The sequence below is a fragment of the Uloborus diversus genome, chromosome 5 (genome assembly GCF_026930045.1).
Source record: "Uloborus diversus isolate 005 chromosome 5, Udiv.v.3.1, whole genome shotgun sequence".
Lineage (NCBI taxonomy): Eukaryota > Metazoa > Arthropoda > Arachnida > Araneae > Uloboridae > Uloborus > Uloborus diversus.
Genome location: NC_072735.1, coordinates 43,198,122 through 43,220,991, shown reverse-complemented (window position 1 = coordinate 43,220,991; position 22,870 = coordinate 43,198,122).

The following is a 22,870-nucleotide window of genomic DNA, read 5'->3' as shown; positions in this document are numbered from 1 at the left end:
AAGTGCTTTTAAAAACTAGTAATAACTTGTTACGAGACATTCCAATTATCATTCGGCTACAATCAAAACACAAATGTTTTATGTTGTGTATACAGAAGTAACTAATTAAGTTTATTTAGATATACTGTATAGCTTTATTGGACTATTTACAACATTTTCAAAATTGTTTCGAATGCTAAATTGCAATTTCAATTTGAGAAACTGTTGAGTATTATCGAACGGTTTGTAATAGTCTAAATCACAGTTTGAGCCTTTACGCGTACTGTCATGTTATAGCATTTCTTAGAACAGTGGGTTTGGTAAAAATGGTTATTTATCATAGTGCTTATCAATTGTCAGCAGAAAAACATTTCTCAAAATAATCACCAAATTAAACAAAATTCATGTATAATTTATGAGTTTCGCATAACTTAATCGGATCGTTTTGTTACACGTTGTATAGTCAAAATTCATGCATTAGTAAAACAATTATTCGTTTTAGAAATGAAAACATATTGTTTTATAATATGTTCTTCCAAAAGTTTTTGTAAAAATGTTACGATTTCCTCTTCTCGACTGTTTGATCACGTGTGTCTGGTTTTAAAGAAACGCCTTTTTCAATGAGGAAAGGTGGCCTTGGGATGGTAAAGCCTTGGGATGGTAAGTCACCCATCAAGTGATACGCAGTTTTTTGAAATGTATTAATTTACCTTTTTCTATAAAAGGAAATTAAATTCAAATTCGACTCTGAGTTTTTTTTTATTATTTTTTTTTTTTTAATTTTGATATTTTTATTATTTAAGTTGTATGCTTTTACGTATAGTTGCTTTCATTAGACAAATTTACATCCCAAAGCTTGCAATTTTCTGCATTGAAAGAATGGTCCCTTCAATGTGCCAAGCACGTGTCTGAACTTCTTGCAGTTGGGCATTCATTTCACTGGTTTTGATATTGTGATTTCACTTAAGTTTAAAAAAGAATAAATATTTTTAAATTATTATTTACGTATGTAATTTAAAACACTACCAAAATATTTAAACGAATGTGCTAAAACTTAAATTTCCAAAAAAAAAAACTTACTTTAAATCTACAAAGCACCATTAAATATGGGATTAATTTGTTATATATGCATTATTTTAGAGCACAAAAACATGATTTTGTGTAAATTATTGAATCAAAAAGATTTAGATTCGAAACTACTGGATGGGTGAAATGATTTTACGAAACAGCTGCTATTACTCACTAAATTAACAAAACGCTTTCAAGTTAATTTCGAATCAATCTAGGGGATTGCATTTTCCTTTAATTAAATTTCCGTTTAACGTCGCCAGATCAATTTTCAAGGGGCTCTGAATGTACTTTTCGAAGTTCACTTCCACTTTCTTTACTTTTATAATAAACAAATAAAATCTCATCTTACTCGGATGTACTTTTTGCAAATCAAATACAATTAAAAGTTTTGAAAGAATTTTTTAAACAATCTAGCTTACTTAAGCAGAAAGGAAAGAAAAGTTTTAATGAACTGGAAAAAATCGGAAAAATCTTTGAATTTTAATTAGATGTTATATTTCAAGCATATTAAAATCTTGAGATTGATTTTACTTTAATGGCAATCTAAACCAGGTTGTAAATTTAAACTTGTGTGTAACGTTATTAATTTATCTTTTCTAGTATTTAACTAATCTCGACTGTGTTGCTTTAATTTATTAGATTTGTTCTTAAAATTTCTTTAAAGTGCTTCGAAAATATGTGATTATTGTATTTCTTCTTCTCCCCCATTTGTGCATACTTTCCTAATACTAATAACTCATAATGCTAATAATGAATCATTCTAATCTAATAAATAGTCACTCAACTTCTTTCATTAAAAGCATCTATTGGTTTCTTTAAAAATGTAATGCTGCCTGACATGAACATTTATGAGATTGGACTTTATTTATTTATTTATTTATTTTTCACTTTAGCGGCACAATTCATATCGACTAATTTTAAAGTTTTCTATAGTCTATAAGAATAGTAATAGTACATTATTTTTTAAAAATGCCAATTGTAGGATATATAGTATTAACAGGAAGTATCTCTTATGCAATATTGTCCTTATTCAAACCACCTACTTGGGGATCTACAATCATTATTCAAAAAGTGCGGTTAATCCATTTTCTAACTAATCATGAAACATGCTACATTTCTGCTTAAATGAATATTCCTGTAGCCTTATTTCTATGTTTCATAATGCCAAAAAAATTATAAAATTTTGAATAAACTACTTCTAAAGCCTTGATTTTATATTTACGGTAATGTTAAGCTAATTTCATTACGCAGAATGAAGTCTAAGGCTTCATGGCTTTCGCTTTCAATTATACTGCTTCTAGCGAAGTAATCATGAGTTCTAAGGGAAGCTCCCGAATGCTGAACCTTCATTTTCTTTCTCTGAAACTGCTTCAATTAATTTTATTTAGAAAGTCCATGCAACAGCAGAAATTATTAAGATAGCATACAATCTGTTGTGTTTACTTCGACTAAACTAGAAACGACCCAAGAAAAATAATACATGAATTCAGATGTGTCAGAAAGTGTACTTTTCTGAACTTTTTTGAGCAAAAAAAAAGTTTTTACGCAAAGGAATTCAATTTCTTTTTTTTTTAATTTTAATTTGTGTTTCTGTGACGGGGTTGAAAGTCTCGATGGGTTTTTCTCCCTATTCTTATTAATTTTTAACACAAAAATAGTTGACGAGGACTGGGCATTTTTAATCACAAAAATATAATAGTACTAATAAAAAACATATGTAGGGTGTTCCGTTTTAACCTGCAAAACCTTTATTTTCACAACCGTTAGTCCTTGAAGGATACTTCCAAATGCGTAAATGTTCAAACTCAGAAGCAGAGTTCAGATATATTTAAAGTTTAAAGCAAAAATAATAATGAGTGAAAAAATACAAAATTTAATTTTTATACGGGCCCTAGGTCCCCTAACTTATGTTTAGGGAAATGATCTTCATTGAAAAATAATTCTAACACAAAAAGTTTGAAATTAGTACGACCAATATTCACCGAGAAATAAAACCTAGCGTTTTGTGACTTACACCATTTTTCACTAGTCGTTAATGTCACTAGCCCCTTTTGGGGGAAAATATAGCGGTTAAAAAGAGTTTAAAATTATATTTGTGCATAGAGTGTGATTTTTGGAGTGATTCAAGGTTTTGTAGCGTCTTTTTGCATATCACGGTATAACATGTAGGGTGGACCGGTGCACGTTTACGCAGTGCCATTTTTTCAAAACGAATTATAACTGGAGAACCAACAGTCATAACAGATTGATGCTACTCCCTAGCAAATATTCTCACAAGTCCAGCATGCAGAAAGAATAACTTGTTTTCTACCAAGTTGAGTAATTTTGTGTTGAACGTTTTGAAGGTTATTGTGAACAAATAATACGAAATTAAGAAAAAACAAATACATAAAAATTAGCAGAATTTTATCCTTTTTTGAGAATTGTATTTGTATGAACTGAAATATTATTAATTTTTTTTGCACGTTAAAAATAAATCCGGGTCAAGTTTACGCTTTGGACGTCGGAGCATATTTACGATCATTCTTACTGTGCCTGACTTAAACATGCCCCTGACCTTTTTCTTCCTCCAAAAACTGTCTCAAACATTTTTAGAATTTTCCGGAAATTTTGTTTTGAAAATTGCCATTTAATTTTTCATTAAGTTACACTTACACAGTCGTATCTTATAGCTCACAAGCATATAGTGCTTTCTTCATGCCTCTTTAGCTTCAACTTTATACTGGTTGTAACAAATTTGATTTATTTTAGCGATGGTAAGACATTATGTTTAAAACACTAATAGAACCACGTTTAGTTTCGAAATAAACATGCGTAAACGTGAACCGACTAGGACTCAAAAATAATTTTTTTAACGGTTAAAAACACAAGCTGAGCAACAACTGAATATCCCAATTTTGACTCTATTAACCGCTTCATAAAACCGAAAGATCTAAAATTTCCTAGAATAAAAGATAAAAATGAGGAAATTCATTGACAAAAATCCGCGTATACGTGCCCCGGTATACCCTACATTTATTTTTGAATAGTAATGAAAAATATAAATGCTTTGATTTTCTACTTCGACAACCTACCATTATTCTTAAAGGGAGATACGTTCCAATCTCATCTTCTGTATGGTCCCTTAAAACTTTGAAACGGAATAGCTCCTTGAGTTTTGGTCGCAATAATGTCAAGTTTTTTGTGTCAGTAACAGTTTTCAATGGAGATTATTTCTCTAAATATTAGTTAGGGGACCTAGGTCCCGTACAAAATGTTAAATTTTGCATTTTTGTCCTCATTTCTATTTTTGCTTCAAACTTTCAATACCTTAACTCTGCATCTGATTTTGAACATCTTTGCTTTTGGAAGTATACATCTACGAATAACGGTCGCGAAAATAATTGTCTTGCAGGTAAAAACAAAACACCGTGTATAATGCTACAATTATTCTAAAAGACGTTGGATAGATATTCGAAAGTAAGACTCTTTGGTAAAACGTAGTATCTGCTGAAATGAGTGATTGAGGTACATGAAAGAAATACGATTTGGATAATTCTATACGATTTGGAAAATGTTGAAATTCGTTTTTTTTTTTTTTTTGGGAACTTTATTTTTAGTGAAAAGCAAGTAAGCGAAATGTACAATAGATGACAAAAATGCAAAGTGAAAAATATTCAGATACTGCGTATAGCCCGGTAGTATTGTACAAAAAACATTTTCAATCAAGATTTTCGTTCATTAGTGAAAAAAAAAAAATACTGCCATTCGAAGTGTTTGACTGTTTGTGTTGCCTAAATAGTTCGCCGTTCTATTTTTGAAAAATTTTAATGGCGAGTTTTTAAAATGTTTGATTAGCTTAACCGTTACTTAAAAACGTTTTCTTTAAAATCCACAATTGATGAGTAAAATAGAAGATACTAATTTTCGTTTTGTTTAAAGTATATGATACATAAAAAGGGAAACAAAAAATTGTATATTTATCTCAAAAGATTTCATAATTGCAAAATTTTCTGATGCAAAATAGCTTGAAGAACTAAAAAAAAAAAATGTGCATGTGTGTGTGTGTGTATTCTTAATGCATTAACAGGTAAAGAACGCATTATAACAACGAAATGCAACACGGCAACCAAGATATCAGTAAGGACTATTTCAAACATAATAAAGATTTATGAGCAACGGGAATACTTCTTGTTTACCATAGAAAGTACCATCCTTCTTTCTGACGTAACTTATAACAAGTTAGATCCAATTGTGAACAAAACGAGCAGTACAAATCTACGTGAGAGTTTATTTCATGTGCGGATTTGTTTAATTACTTTGTTATTAAAAAGTCAAATATTTGATTTGAAATTATCAAATTCAAAATCAAAAGGAATGTTCATTCCAAATTAATTAAAACACTTGAAAAAAGCTCTATTTGAGATTAAACAAATTAAAAAAAAAAATTTGAAACGAAAAACTTTAATTATTGTAAGGTTTTTTAATGCATATAGAAAAATGTTTCTGCTCTGGTGTTATATTCACATAGAAATTGTCCCCAAATCGTCAGTATAGAATAATAAAGTACGAATAATAATTTTAAAAAAAAAAACTTATTGCACATCAGAAAAGCAAATATTTGGTAAATAGTATCTACATACTACAATACGTACTCGTACAATACATTTCCAATTGCAAATTCCATCACTATAAATATGATTGCTTATGATTTTTAACAAATTCAAACAGATATTTAAAACTTAAGACATTTTGCTTAACTTATCGTTAGAAAAACATTTCGAGTGATTAATTATTATTATCTAGATTCTTTAGTAAATGAAAAGTTACTTGCCTGTCAATTAAAGTAATTGACAAAGATATGGACATATTTTACGACCTAAGGGGATAGAAATCATTAAAATATCATTAGCGTAGCTAAGCTCAGATAAGAATATTTTAAATTATATAACATTATCTAAGGTAAGTGGGTCTTGTAAAAGGAATTCAATAATACTCTAAAATTAATAGCCTGTTTTACTTTAAATGGGAATATTGATTATATTAATTATTCATGTATTGTTTTTTTTAAACTTCAATGTTTAAGAATACTTAAATAAATCAAATAATGCATTTATCTTCTGAAGTTTTTTCCTTAGAAAAGGTATTTTCTATAATATTCAATGTGAGATGAGTTCGTGGATTCGTTTCCAAAAAATAAAAAAAATAAAATAAAATAAAATAAATAAATAAATAAAATAATGAAAGAAATACTTACGATGTTATGTAAATAAAGACTGAATATTTATTTTTCCAAAGGTAATGCATCTTTTTCTTCTGCAAATGGAATATGAAAAAAAAAATATTTGAAACAAAAATGATAAAAAGTAACTTTTAATTTTTTCTTAAGAAAAAAAAACTGACTCTGAAATGACCATCATTATTACTCTGAATATAGTTAATTTCAATTAAAGATCTTGGTGCACGAAGTGCACAGCTCAATTTCCCGTCGGTTTTACGTTTAACATTAATTACGATAATTGAAAAAAAAAAAAAAAACTGGCTCTGAAATGACAGCACCAACCTTCATCACGACTATGAATTGAGTCAGTTTCAATTAAAGATTTCGTGCATGAAGAGTACAGTTCTATATTGTCATCGGTTTTACGTTTTACATTGAATTATATCAAGAAAACTATTTTCTTTCATTCCGTACATATATTAGACATTGCCAGCGTAAATTAAATGACACAGTAAGAGACAGTTTGCTATTTAAGAGAAAGAAGCGTTGAACATTACCCTTTTCCCCTTTTGTTCGTATTATTTTTTTAAAAAAAGTGTAATTTATCACAATAATCAACGCACAAGAGGTATTAATTTCTTTCCCAACTTTATTTGAAGTTTTACGAAAATTTCCAATTTATTTTCAATTATTTAAACATGTTGAGCAAGAACGAGAGTGCTCCATTACTCAAAAAAAAGTAACTTTTTATTTTACTAAATATCATACAGGTTCATTTGAGGCAAAATTCGAATATAATATTAAATACAAAAAGAAAATCTATAAAAATGAATTTTTGAAGCTGTCTTTCTCATTCTTGCAAGTTTGTTAAAAGTGGAGCTATTCTTTTCTTGCATCAAGATCTGTAATTACAAGTAATGTTAATTTACTCTAAAACTACCCAAAAAAGGAAATAAATTGCACATATCTTTTAAATCTAAAAAGTATTACATTTTCGTCCTGAAGAAAATTGTTACAGTTATATTTATAGTTATAGTTTTATTGTTAGTTATATTATATCAGTTTCCCTTATATATTTAAAAATAATTGAAAAACAGGCTTAAAAAATAAATTCATTACTTGTTTGAATAATTGGGGGACAAAAAAACTACCGTCAAACTTTTGGATCTGTTTTAAATATTGATGATATCACAATTTAGAAATGCAAATTCACGGATAAGAGTCCCTATTGAATAGCCTGAATTTGTCCTGGACGGCATTAAAGAGCTGTATATTTTAAAAGCGATCTTATTTACATGGGCATTAACTTAAAGCAGTCGCTTGATTCAGCCCCCTGCTGATTTGCAGAATCTTATGAATAAAATCAAGTACGCATATATTTTTTTGTGCGATGAACATTTGCATAACATTAAAACCGCTAAGATCTCGCATGGATAAATTTCTTTTGAAGAAATAAAAACTGGAAATTGTGTATGTAGATATTCAATCAGTTGTATACTGCCATGCTAAGCTCAAAAGTCGTTTCTGCAGAGGAGCTTAAAATGATAAATTGCTTTTTAAAGTTTAATGTATTCATATACAGGAATCAAATTTCACTTTTTCAAAATCAAAAATAATATAAGTAAATTAAAAAAATCCGCCCACAATAGACCATAAAATAGTGTATATACGTATGTAAATCTTTGCTAATAATAAAGCTGAAAGTAACTTTGGATGTCTGGGTGTCAGGATCTATCTCACTGTCAGGATATCTGTGACGCGCATAGCGCCTAGACCGTTGGCCGATTTTCATGAAATTTGGCACAAAATTTGTTTGTAGCATGAGGGTGTGCATCTAGTTGCGATTTTTCGAAAATTCGCTTTTTTTCTTTTTTTATTCCAATTTTAAGAACATTTTATCGAGCAAATTATCATAACATGGACAAGTAAATTACCCAATTATCATAATGTGGAACCGTAACATGGGCGAGCAAATTGGCGATAAATTTGCCATCCATTATTTGTAAATATACAGGCGAACTAAATGACCTTCTAATTTTCTACTACGGGCAAAGCAGTGCGGGTACCACTATTATATTATAAAGAAACACTTGGAGACAGTACCTCAATTCTGAGGAAAAGTGCAGATACGAGTTCTGTGCTCAGCAATGTATTATTGATGTCATCTATCCTCTGAATTTGTTTGTTTGAGTTGATATTAAGTTTTGAGTGAAATTGAAATTTCACAGACATCTTAAATATCTGAAGACATTTTAAACTCTGTATCAGAATTATATTGCGCCAATATATTCTCAAGTAAAATTTCGCCTGTGCCAGTAACGATGAGAAATATATAGAAGTACAGGCTTCCTCGCATAACACGGTACTTGTACAACACGGTTTCAATATAACACGGTACCAAATTTGCGATTATTATAACACGGTTTCTATATTACACAGTACGAAACTTGAATTTAATACTTCATGGTTTTGATATAACACGACTGTTATCTTTAAAGGGGATGGAACTTCTTTTTTGTTTAATACATTCTGTTAATGTTTAATAACTGTAATACGTTTTTTCTTCGTTTTTATGAAACTTGGTTTCGATATAACACGATACACATCAATTGATTTACATTACTTCTAAGTCATAACACGGTTTCTGTATAACACGAAACACGGTTTCGATACAACGCGATACATAATGACATAGATAAAAGTCGGAAACAACGTTTAAAAGCACAAATAAAGGATTAAAATGTTAAAATGCAAACATGTTTCAGAGGCAATAGCCCCCCTTTCTCAGTGCAAAGAACACACATAAGGACATTGCTTGCATTGCATTTGCTTGCAGATTTGCTTGCTTTGCACTGATGAAGGTTGCTATTGCCTTTGAAACATGTTTACATTTTAACATTTGAATCTTTTATTTGTGCTTTTAGACGTTGTTTCCGATTTTTATCTATTTCCTGCACAAAGCTCATGCTTTTTAATATTGACATGATTTTTACTACATCTATGATTAATTAGCGTGAAAAGTATATTCAAAACCCATTTTTAAAAAAGTCTCATATTATATGGTTTCGATACTACACGGAAAGAATTTACCGTATTATACGAGGGACGCCTGTATTTTCAATCATTTAGGGATGCCCGTTTGAAAGTGTATGGTAATTTAAGTTTAATAATTCTTGCATACTTATATCACGAACAGAAACCCCAATACTGTTCTCTCCCTGAATAATTGAAGATGACCAACGCAGTGAACATGCATTGCACCCCACTTTCATTTATTCTTTTATATTCTTCCTTTTCTGGGGAACAAGAAACTTGTTTTTTGCTTTTTATTGCGTTCTGTGCTCAAAATTGCTTGCTTACTCATATTACATGCTTCTCTAACCTGATTTTTATTTTTAATTACATGTTTTTTTGCTAGAATCAGGCGAAAAAATTGCTCAAAAAAATTTTACGTTAATACAGGAGCAAGGATTTCTTACACAGCATTAATTTCCAGCGTTTTAGAGTAGTGTGACCTTATTACTGAAGCGTACTCTTAAAAAAAAGAAGAAAAAAAGTATTTCGAAATCATAAAACAAGGAACATCTAGAATCTCTACATTTGAAATTTTGATCAATCTCTATGGTCGCAACAAAAAGAATTAAAAACTGGGCCCATATAGTGAATGAATATTAAAATACAGCATATGTACAGGTAACCCATATTAGGAAATACTGTCATATTATAAGACTTTGTCTTATGCGTAATTAATCAGCTGCAAATTACAGTGCTGGCCAAATTATTAGTTTAAGACTGTTTTAAAAGCATTCTTTATTGATTACATAACTATAGACACATTAACGAACATTGAAATAATTATCTAATGTTTAGTATGCATTCCCTTTTTCGTTATGAGCATTTTAGGTCTTTTTAGCATACTTTTCACAAAATTTACACCATTTCTTAACTTTTTAAAAAAGGAGGTAAAAAATTGTTTATACTCACTATTATATATACTCACATACACATACTCACTAATTACCTAAAACTGCTTTTAAATATACAAGATCACTCTAATAAAAAGAACTAGTGAACTGTTTAGGCTGATTGATGTTATGTTCCTGGTAGGTGGAAAAACAAAGCAGACAGGGCTGCCACCTGCAGACATTAAATTTTGCTAAAATGTCGTAATAATCAGTGTACAGTATGTGCTGTACTTTAACAGTAAAATAAATAGTATTTTAGTACAAACAGTGTACAAAAAACAAACAAAACTCTTTAGTCTAAATATTTAGCCAGCACTGTAACACAGTCACCTTACAAAACGAATGTTACTTTTTGTACAAAATCAAATGCTATAGCTCTGACATAGATCGATTTTTTAAATTTATTGCTTAGTTTTGCACTAGCTTGATTGAAATCGGGATTTACTTAAGATAGCAAAATCCGTATGCTAAGTAATCTTTAAGTAAACATTAAAACTCTTAGATAATTATCTTTCTGGAAAACAAGAGCTCATTAGCACATTTTCTTATTTTTGAGCACGTGTATTTTAAGTATTTCGTATTTAAGGATGTTTCTAACTTATCTAAAGATCAAGATGCATTAGTATTTCGTTTGCCAGAAATAATTAAGTTTTGCACTTTTATCAGTATGTTTTACAAGTTTTATTTGAATTACTTATTCCATTAAGCTCAGAGATAAGTGTTACTTAAGAAACATAATTGTTAACAATAGAAATTTAAACGATTGCTTTGAATTGTGGGATATTGTAGCAATTGTTTAAATTGGCAGATACAGGAGAAGCAACAACATATGTTATCTTTAAACATTAACGTAAGTTTGCATTTCCTTTATAAATATATTTTATTTACACATTTTCTCTTTGAACTCAATTCAATAATAACCTTTTTATTCAAATTACTTTTCGGCTCACTATTACGCGTTAAATGCTAAACAAAAATATTTTGCATGAAAGAAAACTTGTTAGAACTAAATGTTTGTATGTTTTGCTTTATAAGGCTGAAAGAGATTTATTGGGCTGTGATAAGCCCGGCAGAGTACATTTTGTTGTAAATAAATATGATAAAATGCACTAGTTTTACGGACGTTTGATTTCAATATTTGGATTTTTTGAAAATAATTTTATATTAAATTATATATACATGTACATTTTAAGAATGTGTAGCTCATTTCAATATAATTTTATGGACTTTAAAGTTGTATTTATTTTAAAAAGTTTTTATTGTGCGAAACATAGATAAATATATATATATAATATCCATACTCAAACTTTCAGAGTTATTTCTTATCATTTTCAAGTTGTAAAATGAAAATTTCATTGTCTTTGTAAAACCCCTTTAAACATTAAGTAACATAATTATTTCATCAAAATCCAGAACTGCTAACTCTAGAATGTGTCAATGTGTCCTTATTTTTGAGAATCATGTCGTGTTTATTTAACAAATTGGTGCCTGCTTGGAAAATGCAATTGATTCCACCTATGAATCCTGAGCCATTACAGCAGATATAAACAATAATTTACCCATAACGTTCATGGTTAAAGTGTTTCAAAAGGTTGTATATACTCATCTAACTGTGAATGATAATAGGATTAAAGATCAAGTTCCATAAATGTTGTTGAATCAAAACTTTGCTACAGAAAAATTTTCTTTCATACTTTATCTATTGGCAATTTCTTCCGAAAAGGATTGATACCAGTTATTATCTTACTAGAAAATCGCCAATCAAGGTATGACGTGTGAAATCTGCTTCTAAATTTGAACAAAGCAATTGTCTGATTGGTGATGTTTTGATAGTTGAAATTTTAACCCTACCTCCAGTGGATTAACGCTAAACTCCAGTAGATAGCGTGAATTGTTGATCACTTTTTTGTTTCTTATTTTTCCTAAAATAACCGTCTTACCAGTAAAAAGTTTAAGTTACCGGACCCAGTTCAGCCTTGTCAAAACGAAGCCTTTTCTTGCAAGTCAAACATTACAAAAAAATATAATTAAATTATCAAGCCGTGGTGCGAGTTTCGTAGTGGGTGAGGTCAGGAGCGTTACTCGATCAGTGAATTCGCTATTATGTATATGATGATTATTTAACTTTAAAGTTTTAACTACGGTGATTTTGAATAATTTTAAAAATACCTGAAATTAGATTTCTTGAAGGGAGTTTTGAAGAGTAGTTGACATCCAATTAGCATAATGTTTCTTTACTTCGTGAAATACGCTTCAGATTTTGATAAAAATTTTGTGTGCACATTACAATTGCCAAAATTGGATTTTGTTTTCTTTTTTTTTTCAATTTCGGAGTTGGATAAGAAATTTAAAAAGCTACCATTTGTAAAGCTTCCCATTTTTATATAAACAACTAAAGAAAAATTTATCTATCAAAATATGTAGCACAAAGCAAATGCCCAATGTACCAAAAGTTACGAGGCAATGCTCCAAAATACAATATTGTATCAACACATAAGTGAAGTAGTTCAAATTCTTGTATAAATCACTTTAAACAAAAGGCAGTTTTCTGACCTTCCCTTTTTTTCACCCCAGCGAAATTTCAAGCAGATAATAGACTGCTCGGTTTTTCTTCATTTTGAGCTCTTCTTTCATTCTAGCAAAGTACGCTGGGCAGTCATTTTGAGAAACAAAAACGGTAAACGCCACTTTTATTTACATGTGGCTTAAAGTTTGATGGAAATATTTCCTTTTAAATTGTGTACAAGTTTTAGAACGATAATAATAAAACATCGATTATTGTAGCGTAGACGTATCTAAAATGAGATACGAGTCCGTTTCTTAAACTCCCCAGAGAATAATTCGGTCATTATTTTGCATTGAGGCTATCAATTCAGAAGATATACATTTAAGTAACGTTCATTATGTTGGTTTAATGTAGGCATTTTTTTTTACATTTTAAAGAAAAATAAATATTACTAGAGCCTTTTTTAAGATGATTTTTTTAAATGCATTTACAGGGGGAGCTCTGTTAAAATATTAAGATTTTAGATTGATAAAAGAAAAAAAGTTTATTTGTAGTGGTTATTTTAAAACATCTAGGTATATTAATTTTTTAAACTCTTATTATTATAGTGTTAACGTATGCATATAGATATATATTTACATATTCACATTTTTGACGTATCATTATCCTTATCAAATTGTAGTATAACGTTGCGAAACGGTCACACTTAGTTTCAGTCAGCATTAATATGATGCTAAATACTTGACATAGATGTACATTATTATGTACTTATTATTATTATTCACTGTGTGTTTGCCATGCGGCTTATGGACTTTCAAATATAAGATTGAGGGAAACAACGATAGTACAAGTTATTAAAAACTTACAATGTCAATAAAACTTTGCAATCGTACACAAGTATAAAAATAACTAATTTTATATTTATTATATAAATTAATAATTGGAAAAAAAACTTTTGACTTTGATTTCATTAATTTGCTGAAAAAAACCACTAATCATTCCCCATTGAGCAATAAAAAATTTGAATTGTTTTATTTGCCACCAGTTAAGGAATTCCGCTCTGAACTTTAAACTACCTATTAAATACCAAATGCAAGTATATTTCTATGGTGTCCTCTCCAGAACGACAAAGAAGCAGAGGTTTTGAATGTATCCAGTGAATTTTCGTTCTGTTGGCACATTTATAGGACTGTAAAAGGACTTCCGCGAATTATATGTGTATGTTAAATGCTTAAACGCAAGTATGTTTGCCTGTAAGTTATGCTCTCCAGAACGAAAAAGAGTTGGAGAAACGAAAAAGAGTTCTGGATACACATTTAAGCTGTGTGTCCAGAAAGGAATATTTATTGTTTTCTTTGAAATTAGTAGTGGTGTTCCGCCCCCTTTTTTAATGCAAAATAGTGTAGATCTAAAAGCCAGTAAGTAATGTCGATCGAAAGAAACAAGTAGTGTAGATCGAAAACAGTAAGTAGTGTAGAACTAAAAACCAAGTTTGGACTACAGATATTTTGGTAATCATGTAAGGTTTGCTGCCATTGGAAGCAAGGGAGAGAAGAAAAAAATAGGAATCCCTAAAAATAGAGTATGTACTTGTAAAATGTGTGCATTTTCCCGCGTTCAGTTAACCATCGGTTTTTTTTTAATAAAGATGAAAGGCTGCGGATAAGCCGCCCGTGTTAAATCGATAGCTTACTGCACGACTTTTTGAAATACTTATACAATTGTTTAGCCTAGTTCTAAATACCCTTACTTCAAGTGTATACCTACAGCCCGGTCATGACAAACATAGATTGCTATTTCGTACTTGTTAAGGATTCATCAGTCATCAGTCTCAAATAGCTTTTACTCAAGTGGAAAGGCAGATGTGTGCTCCCTGAATCTGAGATTACCTCCAAACTGGTTGCTAGTTAAATTAATTTAGGCTTACTGGAAGCTAAAATCAACTTAGCTAGCTACTGTCCCTTTTTACTTCCTTTTACAAAAAAGGAAGTATTGTATTCGCGAAAAAAATTTCACTCAAAAATCGACCTTAATTTCCATTTTGCTCACAACCGAATGAATGTTGAGTTTATTTTTCAACCCGGCCACACGTGGATACATGCCTAGGAACGAACAGACAACCGAAATATCCATTTTGACGATCCCCGAGTTAATTACAACGAGTTTTCTCGTGACGTCTGTATGTATGTATGCATGTGCATATGTGAATTGTGTGTATGTGTGTATGTATGTCGCATCACTCAAGAACGGAATGTCCTAGAAAGTTGAAATTTGGTACTTACACTCCTAGTGGGGTCTAGTTGTGCACTTCTTTTTTTGATTGCATTCGGGTGCTCTAAACAGGATCTTTTGCCCCTTTTTGAGGGGAAATCATTGTTAATTTCGATGTAAACATAAGAGGTGTTATAATTTGGCGGACACTTGGCAATATATCACCAGTCTTTTGGTCGCAAACTTGGCGAAAAATTTGGCGATTTTTTTTATTATTTATTTATTTATTTATTTATTTTTTTTGGTTTCAATTTGGCCACTGTTGGTGATATTTAGAGAGTAAACTATTGAATCACATTAAAACTGCCAATAATGAGAAAATGACATTAAATTGGAGTAAAAAGAAGTCATGTGATGCACACATCAGCTTGTTTAAAAGAGTTTAAGATGTTGTTTTGTTTTACTTTTCAAGTCGCGAATCTCATTAATGTAAACCCTAATATTTGGTAGTAAGTGAAACGTTTGGTGAGCGAAACAAAAAAAAAAAAAAGCGTATAACAAACGTAATATCATTATGTTCTCTTTTTTACTGCCTTTTACAACGACAAATCGCCAAGTTTTTGGTCGCCAAGTTTTTTCAAATTTAGCGACAAGAAATTTAAGGATTTTTCTTTTTTTTAAATTTGGTTTCATTTTGGCCACTATTGGCAATATTTAGCGAGTTAACCATTGAATCACATTAAAATGGCCAATATTAAGAAAATTAATTTGTATAAGAGGTTTTTTTTTGTTTCAGTTCGCAACTTGCTTATTCCAAGGCACTACTATTATCATAAAATTGACGTAAAAGGAAGTCATGTGATGCACACATCAGCTCGTTTTTTTTTTTTTGTTTTTTTTTTTTCATTTTTCATGTAGGTCATTATACTTAGTTGTTTTAGAAAAAAAATAGAAACTTAGTAAACTGAAAAATAAAAGCAAATGTTTATGCCTATTTTTTAATCCTATTTAAAATGAATTTTTAACTTTGCAAATATTTATTATGATTTAAAGCTAAAGCGTAATGAGCATAGGAAGTTGAGCATTCGAAATGATTTCTTAAAAGGAAAAAAAATTAGATATGATGAAATACCTATTTTTACTACAGTTAAATCCAAATATCCCCTATAACATTTCTGTTAAAGCGTTATTTAATCATATTTGTAGGGATCTATGTACCTATTCCACTCTTATGACTCACTAATAAGTTTGAAAAAATATATTCATCATAGTCACAATATGACTTTAAAATATTTGATCTTTTATTTCTAGTTTCTAACTACAGTCAAACACGCGATATCACAATTTGCAAAGCATTTAAATGCTGCGGTGATTTCCTGCACTTACATGAACTATTAGGTCAAACTGTTTCCTAATAAGTAACATATTAATTATGCTCTGGATAGCAAAAATTCAAAGCACGTTGCTAGGAGTTGAGAAGCATTTTATGGAATGAAAAGTAAATTATTTGCCTTGTTTGGTAGTGTTTGCTTAAAAAACTTGAATTCCCATGGAATTATGCTAAAAGTATAGAAAAGAACATCGCGTAGTTTTTGATAGAAAAAAGTATTGCTGCTTGATAATGGAATAAATTTCAAACATATGTAGCAGAGTTCCATTGATGTGTCAAATTGAAAAGTAAATTGCCGTCGTTCATAATAATACCACTACAAATGTGTGTCGTACGTCGATCGCAAACTTTTTGCGTATTATAAATAGACTGAGTTGACAATTTAACAAGACAATTAATTATTAGTACTACTATTATTATTATTATTATTTGCAAATAAAAAAAAACCTTATTTGGTTTTTGGTTTTAGAAAATCATAAAAAGAAATGAAGAAAATATATATATATATATATATATATATATATATATATATATTAATTCGAATTTTTGGCATCTTGAATTCAAATTATGTTTTTCGCAATCACGAGCGTGTGTGTGTATGAATGCGCGTGTGTGTTTGTGTAGGCGCATGTGTGTGTGTGTGTGCGTGTGTATGTGTGTATGTATACATGTGTGTGCGTGTTGTGTATGTAGGCAATGTGTTTGTGTCTGTGCGCAGGCATGAGTGTGTGTAGGCGTGTGTGTGTAGGCGTGTGTGTGTATGCGTGTGTGTGTAGGATATGGACGCAACCTGGAGACGGTTTTCGCAAGAGGAGCAGCATCGTGATACCGGTCGACGCGACGGTGGGGCTGGCAGAGTGTGCTGGAGCGAAAATAAAATGATAGGAATTCAAAACAGTCAAATGAGAACAATAAGCAATCGTGATTGCTCAATAATGACGGTAAAATGTTGTAAATCATTTGATTTTTTTATTTTTGGTCAATCAAATCACTAAAAATATATTATATTACCTATTAAAAATCCAGACAATTGGTCATTGAACTACAAATATTTCTGAATGAACTACAGATTTGACTTTTCTCTATCAAAAACCTTTCATTTGTCATTTTCTCGTGTTTTTTGTTAGTTAAATGAAATTGAACACTGCATTTATAAAAAAAATAATAGTTACATTCAATTGTCACTAAAAAGTTAAACAAAATATTTTGCCATTAAATTGAGAACTACTGACGATTGATTTTTCTAAAACAATTTGTGAATTCAAATTTTATGTCGTAGCATAATTTTAAATACTTGTTTTGCTATGTACGTTTCCCAAACTAAATTTACACAGAAAAAATAAGAATACAGAAAAAAAAGAAAGAAAAAAAAATTATAGCTACTGCTGTTAACAGACTAAACAAAAATAATGCTATATGTTTACTTTAAGGTTGCTTCCCTTATAAATTTGCTTTAAAATATTCATTGTATTTTAATGCTTTCTTTCGAAAAAAAAAGTACAATCTATTCATTTCATTTTAACTTTTTATTATCACTGAACTGGGTTTTGTTACGAACAAATGTGCCTTACAAACAATAAAAGAAAAACATTTTATTTCTGTAACACGTTTAGTATTTTGTGTGAACTGAAAGGAAGAATTTCTGTCACATATGACTACACACGAGGGGAAAATTATAGTAATATATGTTTTCAATGTAACCAATTAGACCAACTTTGCATGCCGCAACACACGCTTTAACCGTATTTGAAGTTTCTAATCAACTAAATTAGGTTATCGTGCCCAAATAACTTTTCGCACACATACTAGATTATTTGCTTAAAACGTGGGGAGGAAAGACAAAACTATAAAATAAGTTAACTGCAACAAGACTTGACAAGCCTTTATTTATTTTATTAAATAAACTCAGAAAGGTTTCCTCGCGAATTTAATTACTGGGCCAAAGTTCTATAAAACTTATTCATAGAAGAAACGAGGATTGTCTTGATCGTGTGAGATAATAGTTAATTCTATGAATTGAAGCAGTAAAAATGTCTTTGAATGTATATTTTAGACGCATACGCAAAAATTGAAGAATTATTGTTGTTTCCAATAAATGACATTTACGATATTTTAAATTATTTTTCCCACATTTGTAACAAATACATTAATAAAAACATTTCTGTTACATCTCATTGCAAAACTGCTATTAAGTTTTTGAGCAAAGAAAAGCCTTATTAATAGTAGGGGAATGTGGGGCAAAGCGAAATGGCTAAGATGACAGAGGTTTTTTAAAATGAACAAATGGGAAATTTGTCTTGAAAATTACAGCACAAAAAGAAAGAACATTGTACTTTATGATAAAACTTTCATTGAAACATATTTTTTATTTTTGGCAGTAATTTGGAGCCTTTAAAAAAAAGTGGATTTTTTTATTATTTTTTTCATGAGGCAAAGTGAAAAATGAAATATTTTGTAACATAAATATTATCTATTTGATTAAAAAAACTATTTTTTATGTACTTAACGCAGAGCAAACATTTCACCTTTTCACTTTGCCCCATATTCAGCTACCTTTTCTTGAGTGAAATTATTCATTATGAAAAAAAAATGAGGTACTTACCATGTGAATCAAGTGCCCTGCCTTCAATCAATGCCTAGCTACCGCCCTGCACCTTGGACTGTTTGACAACGAACATTTAGCAACAATTTCTTGATCTGTCGCAATTGGGTTGAAGTTTCGGAAAAAAAAAACTGTTTTTTCACGTTTTTTGCCAAAATTAGTAAAATTAGTATGTTTCTATTTTCGATGATGCGTTGCGTGGAAAAGATGCCAGATGTGGCACTAAACTCCCATAAAATTTTTGAGGTGTGTGGTATAGTTCTTTCCTTTGCCACAAATAAGTAGAAAGTTGGACATCATTAATGTTTATCATGCACCTAATCAAAAGCCGCTTCCTCCAATTCTTTCTAATCTTCTTAATAAGTATTCCACTATCGTGGGTGACCTCAATGTCAAACACTTCTTTTGGGTCTGTTCTTGTACTAATGCAAGAGGAGAGGAATTACTACAGTTGTTGGACGACACAGAATCCATGATTCTTAACGATGGCGCGCATACCTTTACCTCCTACAGCTACAACACTTCCGTCACCCTGGACATTGCAATTACTAGCTCGGAATTATTTCCTCAATGTTCTTGGAGGGTCTTGGACAACATTGGCAGTGATCATTTCCCTGCATTTATTAATTTCAATAAAATACAGAAAGTGCAGCCCAAACGGAATAACTTCTGGAATTTTAAAAAGGCAGGCTGGAACTATTACAGGGATTCTGTTGACCTAAGATTGTCTTAAACCCCCGTTACTAATGACCTTAAAGAGAATTGGACAAATTTTAAGAACATCATTCTTGACAATGCAAAGCTCCATATCCCAAGAGGAAATGTCAAGCAATATGTACCTTTCTTCACCCATCATGCTCCAAGTTCAAAACCACACTTTCATAGGAGAAAACAGCTCTTTGAATCTTTAAACAGCAGTGATGGTTCAATTGAAGGTCACGTTGGTCTTAGGACAGAAATCAATAAGATTAATGCAGAAATTAAGAAATATTACGCACAACTAAAGAGATAAGATGGAGAGAAGTGTGCAAAAATCTGGACTCAAGAACTACACGCGCGAAACTTTGGCGACTTGTTAAGAACATCAATAAAGAGCAAGAACAGTGTGAAGAGACTAACTCAGCTGTCGACACTAATGGAAAGTTTTCCCGGGGGCCAAAGCTGCAGCGAATGGCCTAGCTGCGTATTATCAGGCAACAAGCAAAATAGTCTTCACTGGAGAAGATAATTCTATAAAGAAACGACCAAAAACAGCATATATGGCTGTATAACCTCTGATGTGGGTGATTAGGGCTTGTCTGGAGACTTCTTACAGCGAGAACTTCTTCTAGCTATGGCCTTTTTGGATTTGACTAAATCTCTTGGTCCCGATGGTGTTTTTGGTCGAATGCTTGAAAATCTGGGTCACTAGGGAAAACAGAAACTCCTAGATATTATTAATCTATCCTGTAAAATTGGACGCCTTCCTGCAGAATGGAAAAGAGCTACCATTATTAATATCAAGAAAACATACAAAAAGAGCTGGGCTCCAAAGGACTTTAAACCAATCGCCCTAACAAGTACTGTTTGAAAAATATTGGAGAAAATGGTACTCATCAGAATTCAGTACTATTTAGACAGCAAGAACTTATTACCAAGTGAACAATATGGATTCAGAAGACGTCATAGTACTGCAGATGATGTTCTTTTCTTCTGTCAGAGCATAAGGGGACGACCAAAATCTTATGTCCACCCTCCATACTGTGGCTGCTTTTCTGGATCTTACGAAAGCGTTCGATAGAGTCTGGAAGCAGAAGCTGCTAATTAAACTTCATGACACTTTCAATATTCGTAGTAACACCTTGGCATGGATTTCGGATTTCCTGCATCATAGATCTATCAGAGTAAATTTTAATAACACTCTTTCAGGCCCCATTGTGCTTGGTCAGGAAGTCCCTCAGGGGTCTCTCCTTAGCCCTACGTTCTTTTCATTATTTTTAGCAGGCATTGAGAGGACACCCTCAGTGGAGATGAACGTTGAATTGTTCGTAGACAACATTGTTATCTGGTGCACAGGGAGGGACTTGGATGAGATTTAAAAGAATCTCAACAACTCCTTCTCCTCTATTTTAGACTACGCATTGGAGTTTAAACTTTGTTTTAATTCTGAAAAGTCTATCGCCACTTTCTTTGCCGCCAACAAAAGATTATACAACTATCAACCAAAGCTAAATATGGGCAACAAGAATCTTACTTATGAAAAGCATCCAAAATATCTCGGATATGTCCTACATCCTGAATGGTCAAGTCATGAGTACATAGAATGTATTTTCTCTAAATGTAGAAAACGCTTTAATATCCTCAAAATTATTGCGGACAAAGACTGGAGAGCCGATGCTGTTACATTGAGAGACATCTATTTGGTTTTCATTAGACCTATCCTGGAGTATGGTTTACCTGCGTACCGCTGCGCATCTAACACCAACTTTGACAAACTGGAAAAAATTCAACTCAGCGCTGCGAGAATGATCGCTGGACTGCGACGTAATTGTCAAAAAAAAAAAAAAATAGTCCTCCACAAGGCTGATCTTCAACCTCTTCATACTAGAAGCAAGGTTATCCTCGTCAAATATTTCAACAAACTCGCTACCTACGAACATCATAATAAAACGTATTTATACCTTAATAACTAGTACAATAATCAAAGACTAAAGAAAAACAGCCCATTCAGCCATGTTGAACAATTGCATCTACCTTCTTCTGATGTCGAGCCCCACTCCTTAAAATCTTGTCTGAGTCCTTCTGAGGGACTCTTCAGAGTCCATTACCACTTAAGCTTGTCTGCTCCGGTCACAAAGCAAAATCTTATTCCGGCTCATCTTAGGCTCCTAGCATTGGAAGTTATAAATGAGATCCCCTGCGATGACATTAAAATTTATACAGATAGTAGACTGGACGATCATGCTGGTAGTGGGGTCTACATTGAGAAATATGGGCATAACATTTCTATTGCTACCGTAACCCGGATTTCTCCTCTGTCTTCAAAAGTGAACTTACCGCAATTAATCTGGGCCTCGAAGCAATCATCAAATAAAGTGACTTTTGGAGAACTCTGTCGCAGCTCCCTTCAACATCTATACAGTTGGACTCAAGTTGGAGACAAAACAAGCATCTCCATCTCCGGGCTTATTGGCCGTGGTCTAGTTGGAGTAGAAATTCCAGACGTTTCGGCTTGCTTTGCTGCAGCCATCATCAGTGGCTTGAGTTTGGTGAGACTGATTCCTGGCTTCGGTGGCTCCGGTATTTAAGCAAACTGCTACTGGGCTGCTGGTCCTGATTGGGAGGCTTCTCAAGCCGCTGGTGGAATAAGTTTCCTGATTGGATGAGCTTCAAGCCGCTGGGTGATCATGGTACCTGATTGGATGGGATTCACAAGTCGTGGTGGCAACCGGTTTCTGATTGAATGGGACCCCAGTATGTTTTAGACAGTTGTGGCGAGCGGATCTAAGGGTAGGGAGCCATGTTTTTGGTAAATTGAAATTCTCCTCTTTTCTGTTGAAATTAAAGGAATGTTTGAAAATTTTTATAGCTTCGCAATGAAGACGGGCAAAGTAATGAGATGTTGTAGCCCAGGTTTCTGTGTCTTTAAATTTGATGTTGTGGGTTCCTTCTTGTTGGCTGTGTTTGGCTACGGCCTGATTTCGAGAACGCCTCCCAATCAGGACCAGCAGCCCAGCAGCAGTTTGCTTAAATACCGGAGCCACCGAAGCCAGGAATCAGTCTCTCCAAATTCAAACAATTGATGATGGCTGCAACAAAGCAAGCCGAAACGTCTGGAATTTCTATTCCAATTAGATCACGGCCAATAAGTCCGGAAATGTTATCTCCTCATATTGGCACCGGCCGTGAAAGCCTTAAGCATTATTTAAGCATCTCCATCCTTCATAACCTCCAACTTATATCAAAG